The sequence below is a fragment of the Hyla sarda genome, chromosome 13, assembly GCF_029499605.1.
Source record: "Hyla sarda isolate aHylSar1 chromosome 13, aHylSar1.hap1, whole genome shotgun sequence".
NCBI classification, from domain to species: Eukaryota; Metazoa; Chordata; class Amphibia; order Anura; family Hylidae; genus Hyla; species Hyla sarda.
The window spans coordinates 26,186,137-26,205,446 of NC_079201.1; the positions used below are offsets into that span (position 1 = coordinate 26,186,137).

At 41.6% G+C, this 19,310-nt stretch overlaps 1 protein-coding gene across 33 annotated transcripts in view; it reads left to right on the forward strand.

Annotated features, from left to right (window-relative positions):
• Positions 1–19,310, forward strand: part of LOC130297737 (general transcription factor II-I repeat domain-containing protein 2-like) — a 1,987,867-nt gene that overhangs the window by 1,686,840 nt on the left and 281,717 nt on the right. Inside the window, exon 18 of one of the 33 annotated variants that reach the window (XM_056550570.1) lies at positions 13,839–14,003. The exons of the other annotated variants lie outside the window; for them this stretch is intronic. The gene's annotated coding sequence lies outside the window, so the exon portion shown is untranslated. Of the gene's footprint in view, positions 1–13,838; positions 14,004–19,310 lie in introns of those variants that run through there. 33 annotated transcript variants of the gene reach the window in all.

Consider the following 19,310-nt stretch of genomic DNA (forward strand, 5'->3'; position numbering starts at 1 on the left):
TCACGGAATATAACAAGGGGTATAGTGAGCCTTAACACCCCACAGGTGTTTGACAAATTTTCGTTAAAGTTGGATGTGAAAATAGGAAAAAAGCCCCCCAAAATTTGTAACCCCATTTCTTCTGAGTAAGAACATACCCCATATGTGGATGTAAAGTGCTCTGCGGGCGAACTACAATGCTCAGAAGAGAAGGAGCGACATTGGGCTTTTGGCAAGAGAAGGTGTCTGAAATAGAAGGCCATAGTGCCAGAACAGTGGACCCCCCCCCCCCACCACATGTGACCCCATTTTGGAAACTAAACCCCTCACGGAATGTAATAAGGGGTACAGTGAGCATTTACCCCACAGGTGTCTGCCAGATTTTTGGAGCAGTGGTCTGTGAAACTGAAAAATTTTATTTTTCATTTGCACAGTCCACTGTTCCAAAGATCTGTCAAACGCCAGTGGGGTGTAAATGTTCACTTCACCCCTTATTAAATTCTGTGAGGGATGTAGTTTCCAAAATGGGGTCACATGTGGGGGGTTCCACTGTTCTGGCACCACGGGGAGCTTTGTAAACACACATGGCCTCCCACTTCTATTCCAACCCAATTCTCTCACCAAAAGCCCAATGGCTCTCCTCTTCTGAGATTGGGTTACAAATTTTGGGGGGCATTGGGTTACAAATTTTGGGGGGCATTTTCTCCTATAACCCCATGTAAAAATGTAACATTTGGGGGAAAACCAGCATTTTAGTGGGAAAAAATTTTTATTCATTTACACATCCGACTTTAACGAAAAGTTGTCAAACACCTGTGGGGTGTCAAGGCTCAGCTGACCCCTTGTTATGTTCCTTGGGGGGTGTAGTTTCCAAAATAGTATGCCATGTGGGGTTTTCTGCTGTTCTGGCACCATTGAGGATTCCTAAATGTGACATACCCCCCAAAAACCATTTCAGAAAAACTCACTCTCCAAAATCCCATTGTCGCTCCTTCCCTTCTGAGCCTTGTAGTGCACCCAAAGAGCATTGACATCCACATATGAGGTATTTCCTTACTTGAGAGAAATTGGGTTACAAATTTTTGGGGGCTTTTTCTCCTTTTACCCCTTGTAAAATTTAAAAAACTGGGTCTACAAGAACATGCGTGTGTAAAAAATTAAGATTTAGAATTCTCTACTTTACCTTGCTGCTACTCCTGTGAAACACCTAAAGGGTAAACACACTTTCTGAATGTCATTTTGAATACTTTGGGGGGTGCAGTTTTTATAATGGGGTCATTTATCGGGTATATCTAATAAGAAGACCCCTCAAATCCACTTCAAAACTGAACTGGTCCCTGAAAAATTCCGATTTTTAAAATTTTGTGGAAAATTGCTGCTGAACTTTGAAGCCCTCTGATGTCTTCCAAAGGTAAAAACATGTCAAGTTCATGATGCAATTATAAAGTAGACATATTGTATATGTTAATCAATATATAATTTATTTGCTACATCCATTTTCCTTACAAGCTGAGAGTTTCAAAGTTAGAAAAATGCTAAATTTTCTAAATTTTCATGAAATTTGGGGCTTTTTCACCAAGAAAGGATGCAAGTAACGATGAAAATATACTACTGTGTTATAGTAGAATATGTCACGAAAAAACAGTCTCGGAATCAGAACGATCGGTAAAAGCATCCCAGAGTTATTAGTGCATAAAGTAACAGTGGCCAGAATTGCAAAAAAGGTGAAAAAGGGCTCAGTCCTTAAGGGGCTAAAGAGATGGCGTGCTAGACTGGGAATCCTCATTGAATACACTTAGGACCGATCCTGAGAAGCTGCAGTTATTTATCACATTTGCCATTCCAGTGTTATTGGGAAACATGCCACCAAGTTTAGGGACTTAACTGCATGCCACTCTAAAGAGTTAAATATTTAGGGATATTTCCGGATCAGAATACTTTATTAAAATAAGAATCCAAGACATATAACTTACTAATATAATGTGATCACAAATTGTGCTGGAATCAGTGTGCTTTTGTGTGTTCCACCCCTGGAAGGAAGTTGTGTAGTCTTCTCAAGTGTGGTGTTGTCTTACCAACTCCCTGGCTCCTCCCTCTCTCCGGAGACACATTATCTTCAGCCTTCTCTGTAGGCTTTGTTGGATCTTGTCTCTGATCTTGTCAGTGTGCAAAAGTCTGCTGTGAAATTAGATGTTCTGCGACAGCTCTGGGTGGGGAACTGGTAAGAGTGCAGTGGGAGAACTGTAATGAAGAGCTGTGGGAAAGCAATGCTTTTTGGGAATTGTAGTGCTGAGTACAACCAGGAAGTACAGTATGTAGACCCCAAAACAAGGTCAGCAGTAGTTCATTCACTTTTTTGTGGTAGGGTTCCAGTATGTTCTGAAGTCATTTCATGTCCTGATTTTTAGAAAACAAATTGATATCTCCTCAAAACAAATATTTTTTTTTTTGTGGTTTCAGCACTGGGTCACATAGGTAAACAATACTATATGGTTCTGCTGCATTTTTATGTGTCCCCCCCCCCCCCCTAATGGTACCCTTTTGACAACTTGTAGATTAAACATTCTTGTGACCTGCCTGTGATATATTCTAATTGTCATTCTACTACATGCATCGTTGTTCTGAATATACATGTTGAGTAAACACCAGATATGACATTGTCAAAGATTAGGTAAATTGGATATTTCATGAAGAGAGATTTCTCATCTGAAAGGAAATAATCATTAAAATGATTAATACTCCTTTTACTTTGATGTTAGATTCCCCATGGTGCTCACCAAGGTAGAACAATCTGTCCACTGCAAGTGCTTTGGTCCTTGCTAAATGTAGATATAGATTGCAGAATCTCTCCATTGTTGACCCTAAAATTCTACAAGGACTTATGGTCTTTCCCAATCAGATTCCCAGGTTGCTGTCTTTAGATTAGTCACCAATTGGTGGTGAAGTCTTGTCCTGACTGGTGAAGAATAGAGATCAAAGAGAAGTTAGGATGTGTCAAATCCTAGGAGGAGTAGAAGATGGAACCAAAAGACATAAGTCAAAGTCAAAAGGTCAAATAATAGGTGACAAATCAGAAGTAGCAGGATAAAGTAGAAAATCTGAGACAAGGATAAGATCAGGGGTAAAATACAGGTTAGCTAAAGGTTGATTTCAAATCTTATTTTTGCTCTGTTTTGAATATATGCAAGAAAAGACAATATTGACAGGTGCCCAAACAGGCTATGGATGATGTGTAGGGGGACACTGTCCAGAGCAGTTGGCAGACCTGCAGGTTCTATACATGCCAGAGGAAATGAGGCCTAAATGTACACTTGCTTGCAGAACTCCAGGCAACTGCAATTTTTGGGCAACAAATCAGATGAGAACAACAGTAACATAGGGGAGGCACAGTTCTTGAACGGCTGAAAGATTAGTTTCAAGCACAACTTTACTGTCCCCCTCGCTCCACAGATCCATCCATCTACTTTACTTTCATTAAAACTTACCTTTGTAAAATATGTTCTCAATAACTGGTGAAAGTATTTGTTTACAGTTCACAGATTTTTTAGCTAAATGTGGACACTTGTATGAATACTTTTGTTACGATGCCTCTTCTTTTTTGTTGTGAACTTCTTTCTGCCTCTCATGCCTGGTTACTTCTTTCCTCAAAGTAACTAGAATGATGTTTGCGGTTGGGGAAAAGCTTTGTTTGTCAGAGCTTATGTGGGTACACAGTGAAATGTTCCGATTCTGCAACCACTTCAAGCACAGAGCAGTGTAACACGTTTACCTGGAGGAATGCTCCCTGTCTCCACCTCCATTTCTCGGAGCCAGTTCCTTTCTGAGTATCCTGTTCTAACATGCAGCTTTACTGAACCAGAAGAAAACTTTATACATATAGTTGTTTTAACTGTTAAGATCATGGGTGCAAGAACATTCAATTTCATGCCGTTCTTGATCTTCCCGACCAATGAACCCATGCAATGCGGTCATGCAGACTCTTTTCTTGGTAGCACATTGTCTCCCATATTTGTACAGATTATTCACAGTCTATACCTTCTCCCATCCAATACTCTATGATAAAATCTACAATAATGTAACGGTTCTGGGTTCACCTCATTTTTATCTGACAGACCTCCTTGCCCTGGCAGATTTTTTTTTTTATGAAATACTTTTCCTTCTTGACACCACTGTTTATTGCTAAGCTTTGAAAACTATTTAGAACACAAGGATTAAAATATTACTTCTCAAGTTCTTCATACTTTAGTCCTGTGGTAGCATGAGACCTACGAGATGTAAGTGTGCTGCTGCACCTCTGAAAGAGTGCGCTGGGAGCTAGGGAGGATACAGTAGTCTATAAACACTGTTACTAAGATACTCAGAGTTTACAACCATCCTTTTCCCTAAGCAACAACATAGAAGAATAACAAAACAGGTGAGTCAGTGGGTACCCAGACTGTAGACACTGACCCCAACCACCGTGCAGTAAACTTGTGTGAGCCATGCTCTGACTATGCCAATAAAATGCAGAAGAGGATATGATATATGTCAGCTGTGAGAACTCCTAGGACAAGAGGTCATGCCTTAGATTCAAAGGGGTGTCTACCAATGTGTCGGGAGGAAATTTAATGCTATCTCCAACTACTTGGTAGGTGATATGGTCTTGCACAACAGTAATTCTATGCACTTGGATGATGGGACTTCTTATTTAAGCTGTAAATATTTAAATAGAGTTAAAAAATGGAACATCTGTAGGTCATGCTTCATATATATCTTGAATTCCAGTACACCCTGTGGTCTGTAAAGGCAAGACGTTGACATGGTAAAATAAAAAAACACAAAAAATAAGCCAAAGTGTATAGAGAACTTGTGAGTCTTGCTGCTTGTTCCCTCCTGATGCCTAAAACTATTGACTGGTACCTCAGGCCCTTATTATTATAATCTATTGATAATTTATATGACCTTTAAAATAGTTCTCCGTTTTTGAAAAATCCTAATTGTTAGAGAGGCTTGTTGGCAATAAGATGTTCACAAAGTGTTATCCTGCTGCCAAGACTATCGTTTCTTGTGGTACCGGCCCACTCATCCAGTCAATGGCCGCTGCAACCAAGTAAATGGATGAGTGGGCAGGTCCTGCTCCAAGCATTTGTCTTGGAACCAGGGAACCAGGCTGAAGAGATAAGTGACAGGGAACCGGATCAAAAGATGCAGTGGAAAAACAGTTGTTTTTTTTTTGTTTTTTTCTTTTCCACAGTCCCAGCATTATAAAAATGTTTGTATGCTGGAATATCCCTGTAAGATTTCTGGCCGTCATGTCGGGATATGGTGGGACTATATTTGACCAAACCTGCAAATTTTGTTGGGATCAGCCAACCAGCTAATATGTATGGGGGCCTACCAGCTTTCCACCTGATTTTTATATTGGGTAAGAACTGTTGCGCATGTTGGATTTCAACTGTCCAGTCCATCGTTCTTGGGGAAGTTAGCCGCTAGCAGAGGTGTCTGGCGGTGTCTTTCTCCTCATTCAAAAAACATGCATGCTCGCTGTTGCGGGGGGATTGACAACTGAGCTAGGAAAACTAAAGATCTGCTTTACCCTCTTGGTACTGCCATGCTGGTAGTAGTTAGTTGTGAAAAGAGGCAGCAAAAGCTCTCTGGACATAAAATAATCCCATTTGGCTGCTATCTGAATATTGATGTTATATCATGCAGATCAATTTGTGTGTATGTGTTGGTGTAAGGCTCTTTTGTGTCAGTGATCAGATGCACTGGGGATTTGGGCATTCCATAGAACCGTACAGACTGCAAGTGTTTACTCCATTCACTGCTGTCAGGGCAAGCCTCCTGTTTAGACAGGTATTCAGATGTATGAGTGACAGGCATTTGGTGGAAAACCCCAACTTGCAATACTTTGTCATCCCTAAAGAATGATGAATAAAATCACTAATATGTATATCTCCTCAGCTAAGAATAGATTCTTGAAGCCTGTGCTGCCAAGTTTCTCATTACTCATTACCTTCTAGAGGTTTTGAGATTCATGTTTTTGTAATATATTGCAAAATATATGTATTAGGACAACTTGAGAAAAGATCTCTAAAAAGTTATGTTAAAAGGAAAGGAGTTTGTCAAAGTGGTGGTCCCACAGTGGGCATATGATAAATAGTTTATCACAAATAGGAAGATCCCAAGCCCTTTTCCTTCCTTCACTGCTCATTTACAGAGAAGAGGAACTTAAATGGAGCCATGGTCACACATGTGCCCTTCCGCTCCATTCAGTTCTCTGGGACTGATGAAAAAGGCAACGTGCTGAACTGAAATTTGTCTGTTAGTCCTACAAACTCAGAATGAAGCAACAGTGCATGTGTGAACAAGACAAAGAAATTGGGAACTAGTACCCACATTTAAAGTGTACCTGTCTTTAGCAAAAACTTTTAGATAATGTAGATAATACTATTATAAGTATATTAGTAAGATACATTGGTTAAAATATGCTGTACATGGTGCTATTGCCTGTGTATCTCTGTGAAGAGACCAAATACAGGAAGTGTGGGTGGGACAAGCAGGGGTCAGTGCGCAGAGCCCTGCTTGTCCACCCACACTTCTTGTATTTGGTCACCTCACAGAGACACACAGGCAATAGCTGCAGGGACAGCATTTTTTAACCAATGTATATTACAAAAATACATATAATGTTATTTTCTACATTATATAAAAAGTTTTTGCTAATGACAGGTACACTTTAAATTTTACCTCACAGCTCCTGGTCTAGCACATGTGGACCATGAGACAGTCTGCAGCTTCTGGGTGCATATCTGGAGAACTACGAATCAGTTGACCAGATTCACCATGGATTCCTTCTCTCTTATTGGACCAATTAGAAAATCCTTAAGAACAAAAAAGACATATGTCCATCGAGTTCAACTAAGGGGGTGAAAAGAAGAGGTATGGGTGAATGAAGGGAAAGGGATTATATATTTCTGCGTAAGCATTAATGTAATTTAGTTCTAGGAATGTATGTAACCCTGTTTTGCGTGTCATGCCAGTCCATGCTTCTATTGATACATGGCAATATCCTGCTGGCCTTAGAAGCAGCTGTTTGACATTGCATGCTATTCTGTAGTCTATGATCAACAATTACACCCAGATCCAGATCTTTCTCTACTTTGACTCTCCCAGTTTAACCCCTCCCCCCACCTGTAAGACATATGCTGCATGAAGGTTATTAGTACCTAGATGCATAACTTTACATTTATCCACATTGAACTTCATCTGCCAAGTGGATACCCGGACACTGAGTGTCCAAGTTGGCTTGTAACTTATGCATGTCTTCCATAGACTGTACTGTGCTAAAAAGATTGGTGTCGTCTGCAAAGATAGAAACTGAGCTGTTAATCCCATCCTCTATATCATTAATAAATAAGATAAATAAAAGTGGGCCCAGTACTCAACCTTGGGGTACACCACTAATAACCGGGGACCAGAGTACGAATCATTTTTAACCTTCTTTTTTTATTTATTACATTTTTTTTCACATTTTGTCCCCTAAGGGGACTTTTAGGAGGAATCATTAGATTCCTCATACAGATCAATGTGGTTCCATAGAACCACATTGCTCTGTACACTCTGTGCTCGATTGATAAAGCCTGGTCCTGCCAGGGAGCAGTTAAAGGTACCTTTAGACGCCACTGTCAGCTTTGACAGCAGTGATCTAAAGGCTTAATAGCCGCCCGCGGTGATCGCCGAATGTCGGCTGTTAACACCGGCCCTCAGCTACAAGAATCTGCGGTGTGCCGACTGGTTTGGCACGGGCTCGAGTCGGGAGCCCGCGCCATACCTGCTTAAGGGCACATGGATGTGTATTCACGTTTATGCTCGTTAAGGGGTTAATTTACATATCAGACGTCTATGAGGGACAGTGTCAAATACTTTTGCAAAATCCAAAAACACATATCCACAGCCAACCCTCCGTCCAGGCTTCTGCTAACATCTTCATAAAAGCAAATTAGGTTAGTTTGACAGCTTCTATTCTTAGTAAACTCATGCTGGCTATCACTTTTAATACCATTACCCCTATGTATTCCTGTATGTAGACCCTTATGAGCTCCTCAATCAATTTTCCCACAATGAACGTTAAGCTTACCGGTCTATAGTTACCTGGGGAAGACCTAGAGGCCTTTTTGAAGATTAGTACCATATTCCCCTTGCACCAGTCCCTCAGCACAATACCAGAGAATCTTTAAATATTACGAGCACTGGGTACAGAAATTACTGAACTGGATTCCTTCTCTCTTATTGGACCAATTAGAAAACCCTTACCAACAGATATCCGGCTCTGTTCACATTATGTGAACAAGTACCCATAGGCCCTCATTTACCCATTGGATATGGAGTACCCTTCTAATCTTTGTTTTGGCATTAATTTCCTATACAGAAGTCCACCACAAAATTAAATAAAATTAACATTTACAGTGCCTTAGACTTTTGTACATTTGTCATGGTATAACCACAGATTCAGATTTATTTAATTGGTATTTTATGTAATGAACCAACACAATCTAGTCCATTATTTGGAAGTCCATTATTGATATTAAAATTATTTACAAATGAAAATCTGAAAAGTGTTGAATGCATATGTATCTCTCCCCCCCCCCCCTTTACTATAAAACCACTGTCAAATATCTGAGGCAACCAATTTGAAAGCCACATATTTAGTTAATATGGTCAACATATCTCCAATTTAATCTCATTATTGAACAAACAACAGCATGAAGACCTGGACGACATATTACTACTACAGTGACTAATACCATCATACTGTTACCACCACTATACACAGACTAGTATCGGCAATAACACCACTATATGAGGGATGAATAATTGCACTACACCATGACTACACATTACTACTATATAGTGACTGAATACTACCACCATACTGATACTGAATAATACCATTTTACACAAACCAATATCACCAATAACCCCACTACACTGGGGACAAATAATTGCCTCTACACCATGGTTACACATTACCCCATATAGTGACTGGATAATACCACGATACTGATACAGGATAAAAAATGTACACAGACTTATATCCCCCATACAGTGACCAAATAGTGGTGACTCCAGCTCTACACAGGCACTGCAGACTGTATGATAGATTACAGAGCAGTTACACCTAGTAGCTCCTTGGGGAGCATCATTGTAGAGTTTTTCTCTTTCCTTTTCTTCTCTGTCTTGCTCAGACCACCATGAAGACTTCTTCCAACCATGACTCATCACCGCAGAACATGCCAGAAAACCATGTTAGGCTCTCCACATTTACCAACTTTCCTACCCTCATTGCCCCAAATAATGTCTCCCTTTTATGCATTGCATAGTATGAGTGAGTAGGTGAGTGGTGGTGGGTAAATAATTTGTCCCCATTAGGTAGATGCCCCCAGTAGATAGGTAGGTAAAGCCAATGTTAGATATTAGGTAATGGCCCACAGGAGATAGTGTAGGTGGATAGTGTAGGCAGGTACGTAGGTACATAGTGCAGGCAGGTAGGTATGTAGGTATTTACATAGTGCAGGCAGGCAGTACACGGTATGCATCGCTACTTATTTAGCCTTTTTGGAGGGGGGGCTGCCTCTTATCTGAATCTCCTGCTAATGGCTGGGGCTTTGGATCTTTGAGCCGATAAGAAAACATTTCTGCTTTTTCCTAGAGACAGCACCCTGTCTGGGTTGAGTTCACATATTAATTTTCTCCCTGAGCGCAGCGCAGGTTGGGAGAGCGCTCTGTGCAGCGTAACTGCACATGCGTCGGTCCCTCGCTTCACCCATAAGTCGGGAGTAGTGAGACTTCAGAAAGAGGTATTTCTGGGTGTAGTGAGGGACCGGCGCATGCGCAGTTACACCACACAGAGCGCTCTCCCGACGCGCCGCACTCAGGGGGGAAATTAATATGCGAACAAGGGGGGCCCCTTCCTCCGGACCCAAAGCACGGCTGCCAGCGGGGGACCCGCCTTGAGAGCCCAAGTGAAAGGCGAACAGCGGAACTTTAGAGGACAACAACTCGGCGACAAGATAACATAAAAATGGAAGTGACCCTGTATGGACTCCAGTTCACCCACACTATAACCCAGTGTACTGGGTTTAGTGTGGGTGAACTTGGTGACAGTTTTCCTTTAAAGTGACTAGGGCTAAGCTGCAGTTTCACACAAAGTAATTAAGATTATAATATTTAATAGAGTGGGGTGGTGGGTGGGGAAAATGACATCAAAATGGTTGTCTGATAGGGGAGAGGACCTCCTAATACATAATATAGGCAAAATGTAACATTTGACTGTTGCTAGTTGACCCCACCACACCCTCAATTACCAGGGATGATTGGATGCTTGTTTTTCCCCATCTTCTTTACATTGGGTTAAAGGGGGTTTTCCCATTTTCCCATCTCACAAACTGTATCGCTAGTGTATCGCTGGGATATGCCATCACTTGGTGATTCCTAGGTTCCTACTAGGGATCGACCGATATTGTTTTTTTTAGGGCCGATACGATAAACGGTGTAGGTTAGGGCCGCGACACCGCTGCAGATCATTGATTTAAAGTGGGCGTTTAATCAATGCACTGCAGTGGCTTTTGCGGTGCCATAGACCGCCGCCACCACCCGCTTCTCTCCCCCTGCCTGTCCGGGGGTCCTGAGACCTATCACCGCCACCGAACCGCCACACCGGCCCTGCCCCATTGCCTCCCCCATCCCCGGTTTTATAATTACCTGTTCCAGAGGTCCACTCTACATCTGGCTCCGGTGGCGTCCTCCTGAACTGTCACTGTGCAAACTGACAGTGGCGTCACGTCGCGCACGTCACGTCACTGCGCACAGCGTAACGCAGGATGCAGCAGGAGCAAGAAGAAGCGTGGGCCTCGAGATCAGGTAATTATAAAACCGGGGATGGGGGAGACAATGGGCCGGTGCGATGCGGTGCGGTGGTAATTGCCGATACCGATAATGCCCAATATTGTGATTATCGGCCGATAATATCGGCAATACCGATAATCGGTCGATCCCTAGTTCCGACCTCTTGAATCCTTTACTGTTCTTGATAATAAAGGAGAAATTGGATTTTGATCTCTTTCCTACACATCAATTTCCCAGAGACCCAGCTGTGGTGTCGCAGGATACCAGCACTGCACCTCCATTGGAGGTCCCAGACAAATGGAGCTATGCTACAGTTCCCTGCACAGTAAGGTGGCCAAGAGTGCCACAGTAAAGGGAACACAAGGTCAAATCAGCACTCTGGCACCTTCATTCTTACAATTGTGGGTGTTTTAACCCCTTAAGGACCGGAGGTTTTTCCGTTTTTGCATTTTCGTTTTTTGCTCCTTGCCTTTAAAAAATCATAACTCTTTCAAATTTACACCTAAAAATCCATATGATGGCTTATTTTTTGCGCCACCAATTCTACTTTGTAATGACGTCAGTCATTTTGCCCAAAAATCTATGGTGAAGCGGGAAAAAAAATCATTGTGCGACAAAATTGAAAAAAAAAACGCTGTTTTGTAACTTTTGGGGGCTTCCGTTTCTACGTAGTACATTTTTCGGTAAAAATGACACCTGATATGTATTCTGTAGGTCCATACGATTAAAATGATACCCTACTTATATAGGTTTGATTTTGTCGGACTTCTGGAAAAAATCATAACTACATGCAGGAAAATTAATACGTTTAAAATTGTCATCTTCTGACCCCTATAACTTTTTTATTTTTCCGTGTATGGGGCGGTATGAGGGCTCATTTTTTGCGCCGTGATCTGAAGTTTTTAACGGTACCATTTTTGCATTGATAGGACTTATTGATCACTTTTTATTCATTTTTAAATGATATAAAAAGTGACCAAAAATGCACTATTTTGGACTTTGGAATTTTTTTGCGCGCACGCCATTGACCGAGCGGTTTAATTAATGATATATTTTTATAATTCGGACATTTCCGCACGCGGTGATACCACATATGTTTATTTTTATTTTTATTTACACTGTGTTTTTTTTTTTATTGGAAAAGGGGGGTGATTCAAACTTTTAATAGGGGAGGAGTTAAATGATCTTTATTCACTTTTTTTTTTCACTTTTTTTTTGCAGTGTTATAGGTCCCATAGGGACCTATAACACTGCACACACTGATCTTCTATGTTGATCACTGGTTTCTCATAAGAAACCAGTGATCAACGATTCTGCCGGATGACTGCTCATGCCTGGATCTCAGGCACTGAGCAGTCATTCGGCGATCGGACAGCGAGGAGGCAGGAAGGGGCCCTCCCGCTGTCCTGTCAGCTGTTCGGGATGCCGCGATTTCACCGCGGCTATCCCGAACAGCCCACTGAGCTAGCCGGGATGCTTTCGGTTTCACTTTAGACGCGGCGTTCAACTTTGAACGCCGCGTCTAAAGGGTTAATAGCGCGCGGCACAGCGATCAATGCCGCGCGCTATTAGCCACGGGTCCCGGCCGTTGTTAGAGGCCGGGCCCGACCCGCTATGACGCGGGGCCACGCCGTGGCCCCGCGTTATAGATCGGGAGTGGACACATGACGTTCCAGTACGTCATGTGTCCTTAAGGGGTTATTAAAGGATGCACCTTCGCTAATCATAAAGCAATGGTATATTCTAGATATATCATCACTTTGAGATGGAATACCCCTTTAAAGCATACTTGTCAGATCCTACAAAAAAGAAAAAAAAATAATCGGTAACAAATCCTGGCCATGTACATTAAATTTTTATGCCTATCACCCATATTTATTATAAAAATCCTTCTTTTCATTAGCTCACAGTGTTAGAAATCCTCTCAGCGGAAGAAGGTGTGTCCCTCCTTGTGGTGGTGGGAGGTTATTGGTGTCTACTCATGCAGCTTTGTCCATGAGGTAACACTTGTCCATGACCCATGGACAAGCTGATGCTGCTGCAGGACCGGTTATTGTCCCAGTAGGTATGGGGACACCTAGTGGTGCAATTTTCAGGAGCTGTTTTCTTTATTAAATATTCAAATATTGTTTAAAAAACTGTATTAAAAAAGGTCTGTAATTTTCATCAGTAACAACGTCTAAAAAGTTTTTGGATCTGCCTATTTAAGATCCCCAAGCTGTTTGTTAACCTTTTAGGAGCTAAAATAGGGCATGCAACTAATATGATTTGAGCCTCTTCTGTTCAGGAACCCCATGGTAGCTGCATGGGATGTCCCTTTAGTTTGTATTCCCTTGCCCTTACAATGAACCTGGCTGTATGTGAGCTCCAGTAGCAAAAAGGAACTCCAGCATATCCACAGGTATATATAAAATCATTTGTTTGCCATTATTATAGCAAGTAAAGCACAACATCACTGAATTCAAAAAGATTTGTCAGTTTTTATCCTTAGCAATTAAGTAAGGGCTGGAAGGGCCCAAAATGCACTGTCGTTTGCGGCCTTGCATTTTACTTGATTTTATGATGCTAAAAAAATGATGCCAAAATAAAATTGGATTTCATACCTACCTTTTGGATAAACTGAAGCTCATCATCTTTGTCATTTATGTTTGTGCCTCCCTCTCTGCATTCCAGATGGTGCTGTAGTTAGGCTGTGTCTTTAAAGTATGTGAGCACCAAGTTCAAGGAATTTCCACTTAACTTTTTATGTTTTATTTTTGAGACTGTGTGTGTGTCATGTTTTTCCTCTTTGGAATTTCCCTTAAATGTCTTTTGTGGAGGAATGATATAGAAGATTAAACAATAGCTAAGAGCTCAGTGAGTGAAAATATGTCCTTTCAAAGGAATGGAGAACTGCTGGGAGTATTCCCAACACTTCAGCCTTTTTGTATATGTATAGTGGTTACGGACCTCTGAATTTTTATGTATTGCAGTGCAGGTGCCACCAATCGATGCCCTTGTATTATGGAGGGCACACAACTTTCCAAGTAAATGAAGGAAATGGCCGCAGTCTGTTATTGATCTCAGTGGCTCAGCAGTGCAGTGCGTTGGATGTTTCAGAGTATTCCCAGCATGCTAGGACTAGCAGTTTTATTTCACTTTCATATCCCAGTGTATGGTGTGTGTCTTGCAGCCGGCTCCCCTTAATTAAGATGAGTCTTCACTCCGCAACCCTGGATATTAATTATTACACCGCCATGTGTCAGCTCCAGCCCAGCACGTACACACTTTCAGGAGTGTGAGAGGGAATCTGGGCCACGCCTCTGTGCTGCACACCTTGCCAAAAAATGTTATGTGAATAAAGGCATTGGAACAGCAATAGAGAGTGCCATGGAAGTCAGGAATACCTAAGCCCACCACCAGAAAGAGAGCATGGCACAGCATGAAAACCCCTATCATTTTACCATGGGCATGATTATGAACAGTACAACAACATTATGAACTGTACAACAAATACGTTTTTATTTCTTTTGTGTAATGGGTTTGTAAAAGGGGATTGGAACAGTGCTGCTTTTATTCACAGGCTTTGTCAGGTATTATAGTATTCAAGTGAAGGAGGGCTGAGCTGTATTACTACACAACCTATGAACCTAAGAATGTCGATATTGTCATTTCATACAGGTCAGGGTAGAAAGTAAAAAGCAGCATTAGGTTATAAATAATATCTCCCTAGCTTTGAATGTCTCACAGTGCACTATAAATTTTATCAGAGAATGGAAAGAATATGGCACACCCGCAAACCTACCAAGACAAAGCCACACACTCAAGCCTACAAGCTGGGCACAGAGAAAAGTAATAGAGAAGCAACCAAGAGGCCCATGGTAACACTGAAGGAGCTGCAAAAATCCACAACTGAGATGGGAGAATGTGTCCACAGGACAACTATTAGTTGTGCAATCCACAAATCTGACCTTTATGGAAGAGTGACAAGAAGAAAGTTGTTGTTGAAAGTGAGCCACAAGTTTGGAGTTTGCCACAGGCTTTGTGGGAGACACAGCAAACACGTGGAAGAAGGTTCTTTGGTCAAATTAGATCAACATTGATTTTTTTGGCCTCCGTGCAAAATACTGTGTGTCAGAAACCCAATACTGCCCATGAAAACCAATAAGAAACCCATCATCCTGAGCACATCATCCCCACAGTGACACATGGTGGTAGCATCAAGCTGTTCAGATTGCTTATTTTTATTTTTCAGTGACCTTTTAAAAAAAATAAAAATAAAAGAAGGTTGCTATGGACAACTGGTCAACTTTTCTTCTGCACAGGTTTTGATAAATCCCATCCAATGACCCTAAACATACAACCAGAGCTACAATGGAATGTTTTAGATCAGGTGTACTCAACTACTTTTATTAGGGGTCCGCTTTTCCAGGTCTGCCATCCGGTGAAGGTCCGAGCTAAACCCTAAGACCTGGTTCACACCTGGCAGCCACAGTGCCCTGCCAGAAATAGGCACTGCCTGTTGTAGAACTTAATAAGTACTTAATAAGTCATAAACGTTCTCCAGCTGCCATACACTGTGCCCCTGAATATATAACTGCCACACACCGTGACCCTTAGTATAATACTGACACAAATTGTGCCCCTGATTATAATGCTGACTCACACTGTGCCCCTGAGTATAAAACTACCACATGCTGGGCCCTAAATATTATATTGCCACTTGCCCCGAAATGAATTATACCATTGTGTCCCTTAAAACAATGAATGAGGTGCCCACCCCCTCATATGAACTCTCCGGCTGTTGCAAAACTACAACTGCCATCATGCAGACAGAAGAGCATGATGGGAACTGTAGTTTTGAAACAACTGTAGAGATAAAGGTTGCAAAATTCCTGTAATACACAAACTTCCAGGGTCGGACTGAGAGCAAAAATAGGCCCGGGCATATTGAACTATGCAGCCCTTTTTTTTTTTTACAATGGGTGTCGCAGAAGTCAGACATCCATTAAAATAAAATAGGCTGCATACTCTAAAATCACCTCGGTTTAAGTGGCACTCCAGCTGTTGCAAAGCTTCAGGCATTATGGGAGTTGTAGTTTTGTAACACAGATTGTGGAACAGTGTCATTAGTCATCACTGCAGAAATTACAAGTGACTCCAGCTCTGATGGGGCACCGTCAGGTAGCATACACAATTGTATAATGACTCACAGGAGATGTCTTCTCTGTTGTCTTTACTTTTCTTCTTCCTCTGGTCCTTGTCTTCTTTCAGCTCCATCTTCTTTGCAGAGTCTGATGCCTGCACATCATTGGTTACTTTGTTAGCAGATCCTCATCCTCTGTATGACAACAATAATTATTATAATACTGCCAGACATCATGACCCCTAAAATAATACTGGCAGGCACGGTTTCCTCTGTTTGTCAGAATCCCACCCTTGTGCTCCCCTCAGACCCATTTCCCCCTCCTCCTGTAGACCCCTAGGTGCTTCTTCACACTGTGGACATTTAATCGGCGGAATGTCCGCTTGCTGCAGGCACCGCTGAAGCCATTGGTGGTAGGACCCACCCCAGACCCCTTTATCCCCTTCTGCCCTAACTACCCCTTGACCCCTGCATCATTCTTATTTTCACTTTTATGCCCCCCCATTCCCCAGACCCCTTTATCCCCTTCAAACCCTGACGCAACCCCCCCAAGACCCCTGCTTGATTCATATTTTCATTTTTAAACCCCCCCAGACCCATTTATTCCTTTCTGCCCTAACCCCCCCAACCCCAAGACCCCTGCATCCTTACTTTCGCTTTTATGGTGCCGGACACGGATGGCTGGCCCTGTGGACGGCCCGGTCCTTCTGCTTCTCAGGTCCCACGCTGCTCCTCTTCTTGTCAGGCCTGGCAAGAGCAGATGATGCAGGCAGTACTAATCACACCGCCTGCATCATAGGAGAAGCGCTGGCTGGGCAGGGAGCAGAGTGTTCCCTCACTCCAGCAGCGCTCAGCTATTCATTTGTATCGGTGTCCGCCAGTTGAGTACCGCTGGTTTAGATCAAAATATGTTTATGTCCTAAAATGGCCCAGTCAAACATGAATGTATATGGCCAGATTTTAAAATTGCTGTTCACAGACTTCTCCATCCAATCTGACTGAGCTTCAGCATTTTTTGCCAAAACAAATTGACTCTAAATGTGCAAAGCTAGTAGAGACATACCCCAAAATACTTGCAGCTGTAATTGCAGTGAAAAGATTCTACCAAGTAGTCAGGTTCAAGGTTTTTTGTCTGCAGAGGTAAAGTTGCATTTTGGTCCTCCCCCCTCTTACTGACGAGATGTTGCGGCATAGCGTGGGTTGATGTTTAGAAACATAAAATAATAACTTCACACCTGGCGACATATTACTACTACAGTGACTAATATCATCATACTGTTACCACCACTATACACAGACCACTATCGCCAATAACACCACTAGAAAGTGCCATTACACACCACCAACGTTCATTGGCATCTTCTGGATTTCTTTTGAGAATACTGTCTAAACTTTTAATAACCTTTTTGACAGGGGACAGTTGGGGTTATTTTGCTATCTAGTACTGGATTGACTTCCTCCAATTGGACAATGTACATTTTTTTTTATTTAGGGTGGGTTCACACTGCATTTTCATATTTGTTTAACATATAAATGTCATACAATTAAAGAAATAAAAACGTATACATTAACCCCTTAAGAACCAGGGTTTTTTCCATTTTTGCACTTTAATTTTTTCCTCCTTACCTTTAAAAAATCATAACTCTTTCAATTTTGCATCTAAAAATCCATATGATGGCTTATTTTTTTGTGCCACCAATTCTACTTTGCAGTGACATCAGTCATTTTACCCGAAAATCTACGAAAAAAATAATAATTGTGCGACAAAATAGAAGAAAAAACACCATTTTGTAATTTTGGGGGCTTCCGTTTCTTTGCAGTACATTTTTCAGTAAAAATGACACCTTATTATTCTGTAGGTTTGATTTTGTCGTACTTCTGGTAAAAAATCATAACTACATGCAGGAAAATGTATACGTTTAAAATTGTCATCTTCTGACCCCTATAACTTTTTTATTTTTCCGCATACGGGGCGGTATGAGGGCTAATTTTTTGCGCCGTGATCTGAAGATTTTAGCGGTACCATTTCTGTATTTATCAGACTTTTTGATCGCTTTTTATTCATTTTTTCATGTTATAAAAAGTGACCAAAAATACGCTATTTTGGACTTTGGAATTTTTTTGCGCGTATGCCATTGACCGTGTGGTTTGATTAACAATATATTTTTATAATTTGGACATTTCTGCAAGCGACGATACCACTTTTATTAGGGAAGGGGTTAAATGATCTTTATTAACTTTTTTTTCCCACTTTTTATTTCAATGTTATATGTATGATGAGAAGTTAGACATGTACTTTGCCGCTCCTTTTAACTCCTATGGGCCTTATGAAAATTGCAGAGTGCTGTACTAATAACCATAGAGTTTAGTGATTTCCCCCATTCTTGTGTTTGGTGTGGGTCTGACCACTAGCATTCTATGTTCTACAAACATAGAAAAAGAAAACCTAAACCCCAAAGACAATCCCTCAAACACCCCTACCTCCTTTCATCCAGAACTGCTTTAATATGCAGAAAATACAAAGTTTCAAAGTGCGGTAGTGACAAAAAAGGAAGAAAAAAAAAACACAGTCACAGAGCTACAATAGCTCCGGCAGACAGTACAATTGGCTGGAATAAGAGAAGCACCGTCAGCAGATGAGTTCTAGACAATCAATATATGCATTGGGGTTATAGACCCAAAACACAAAAAAAGAGAAGAAAAGAAATAGAATGGGAAGCCAATAGGGTTATCAGACAGACAGACAAAGGGCAGACCTACATGTTAGGAAAGCTCAATCTATATTCCTTACAGGGTATAATAAACAGTCCCACATCACATCTAGCAGATGGGCACCGGGAAGAGAACATCTCAGACAGCATGAGTTTGGCCAAACTCCAATTTTGTGGAGAAATACGGGTGTCCGGTGGGCCTCTGAAACTGCAAGCCTTGGAGTCATAGCCACAACCTGAGTCCACTGGTTATCCGATATAGGATCAACATCCTACTCCCACTTCTCCATAATAACCAGTGGATAGGCCCTATGAAAAGAAGACAATAAGTCCCGATATAACTCCCTTAGTAGAAACGTGAGTAAAAAGGCTAACTGGTGCAACTAAAGGTGTCTATAAAAGAAGGGTCGTGGGAGGGAGAAGTTGAGCAAAGGACTTCAGTACTGCCCCGTCATATAATTGAGAGATATATAGAATCCCATGCAAAGACTAGAGGGAAGAATCAGGGAGCATATGTAATTCAGGCAAATTGGGGTTGTTCCAAAAAGGGGAGTATGTAGTAAATGTTTCATATTGTATTAGAACCTTACATTTTGCTCACACCTTAC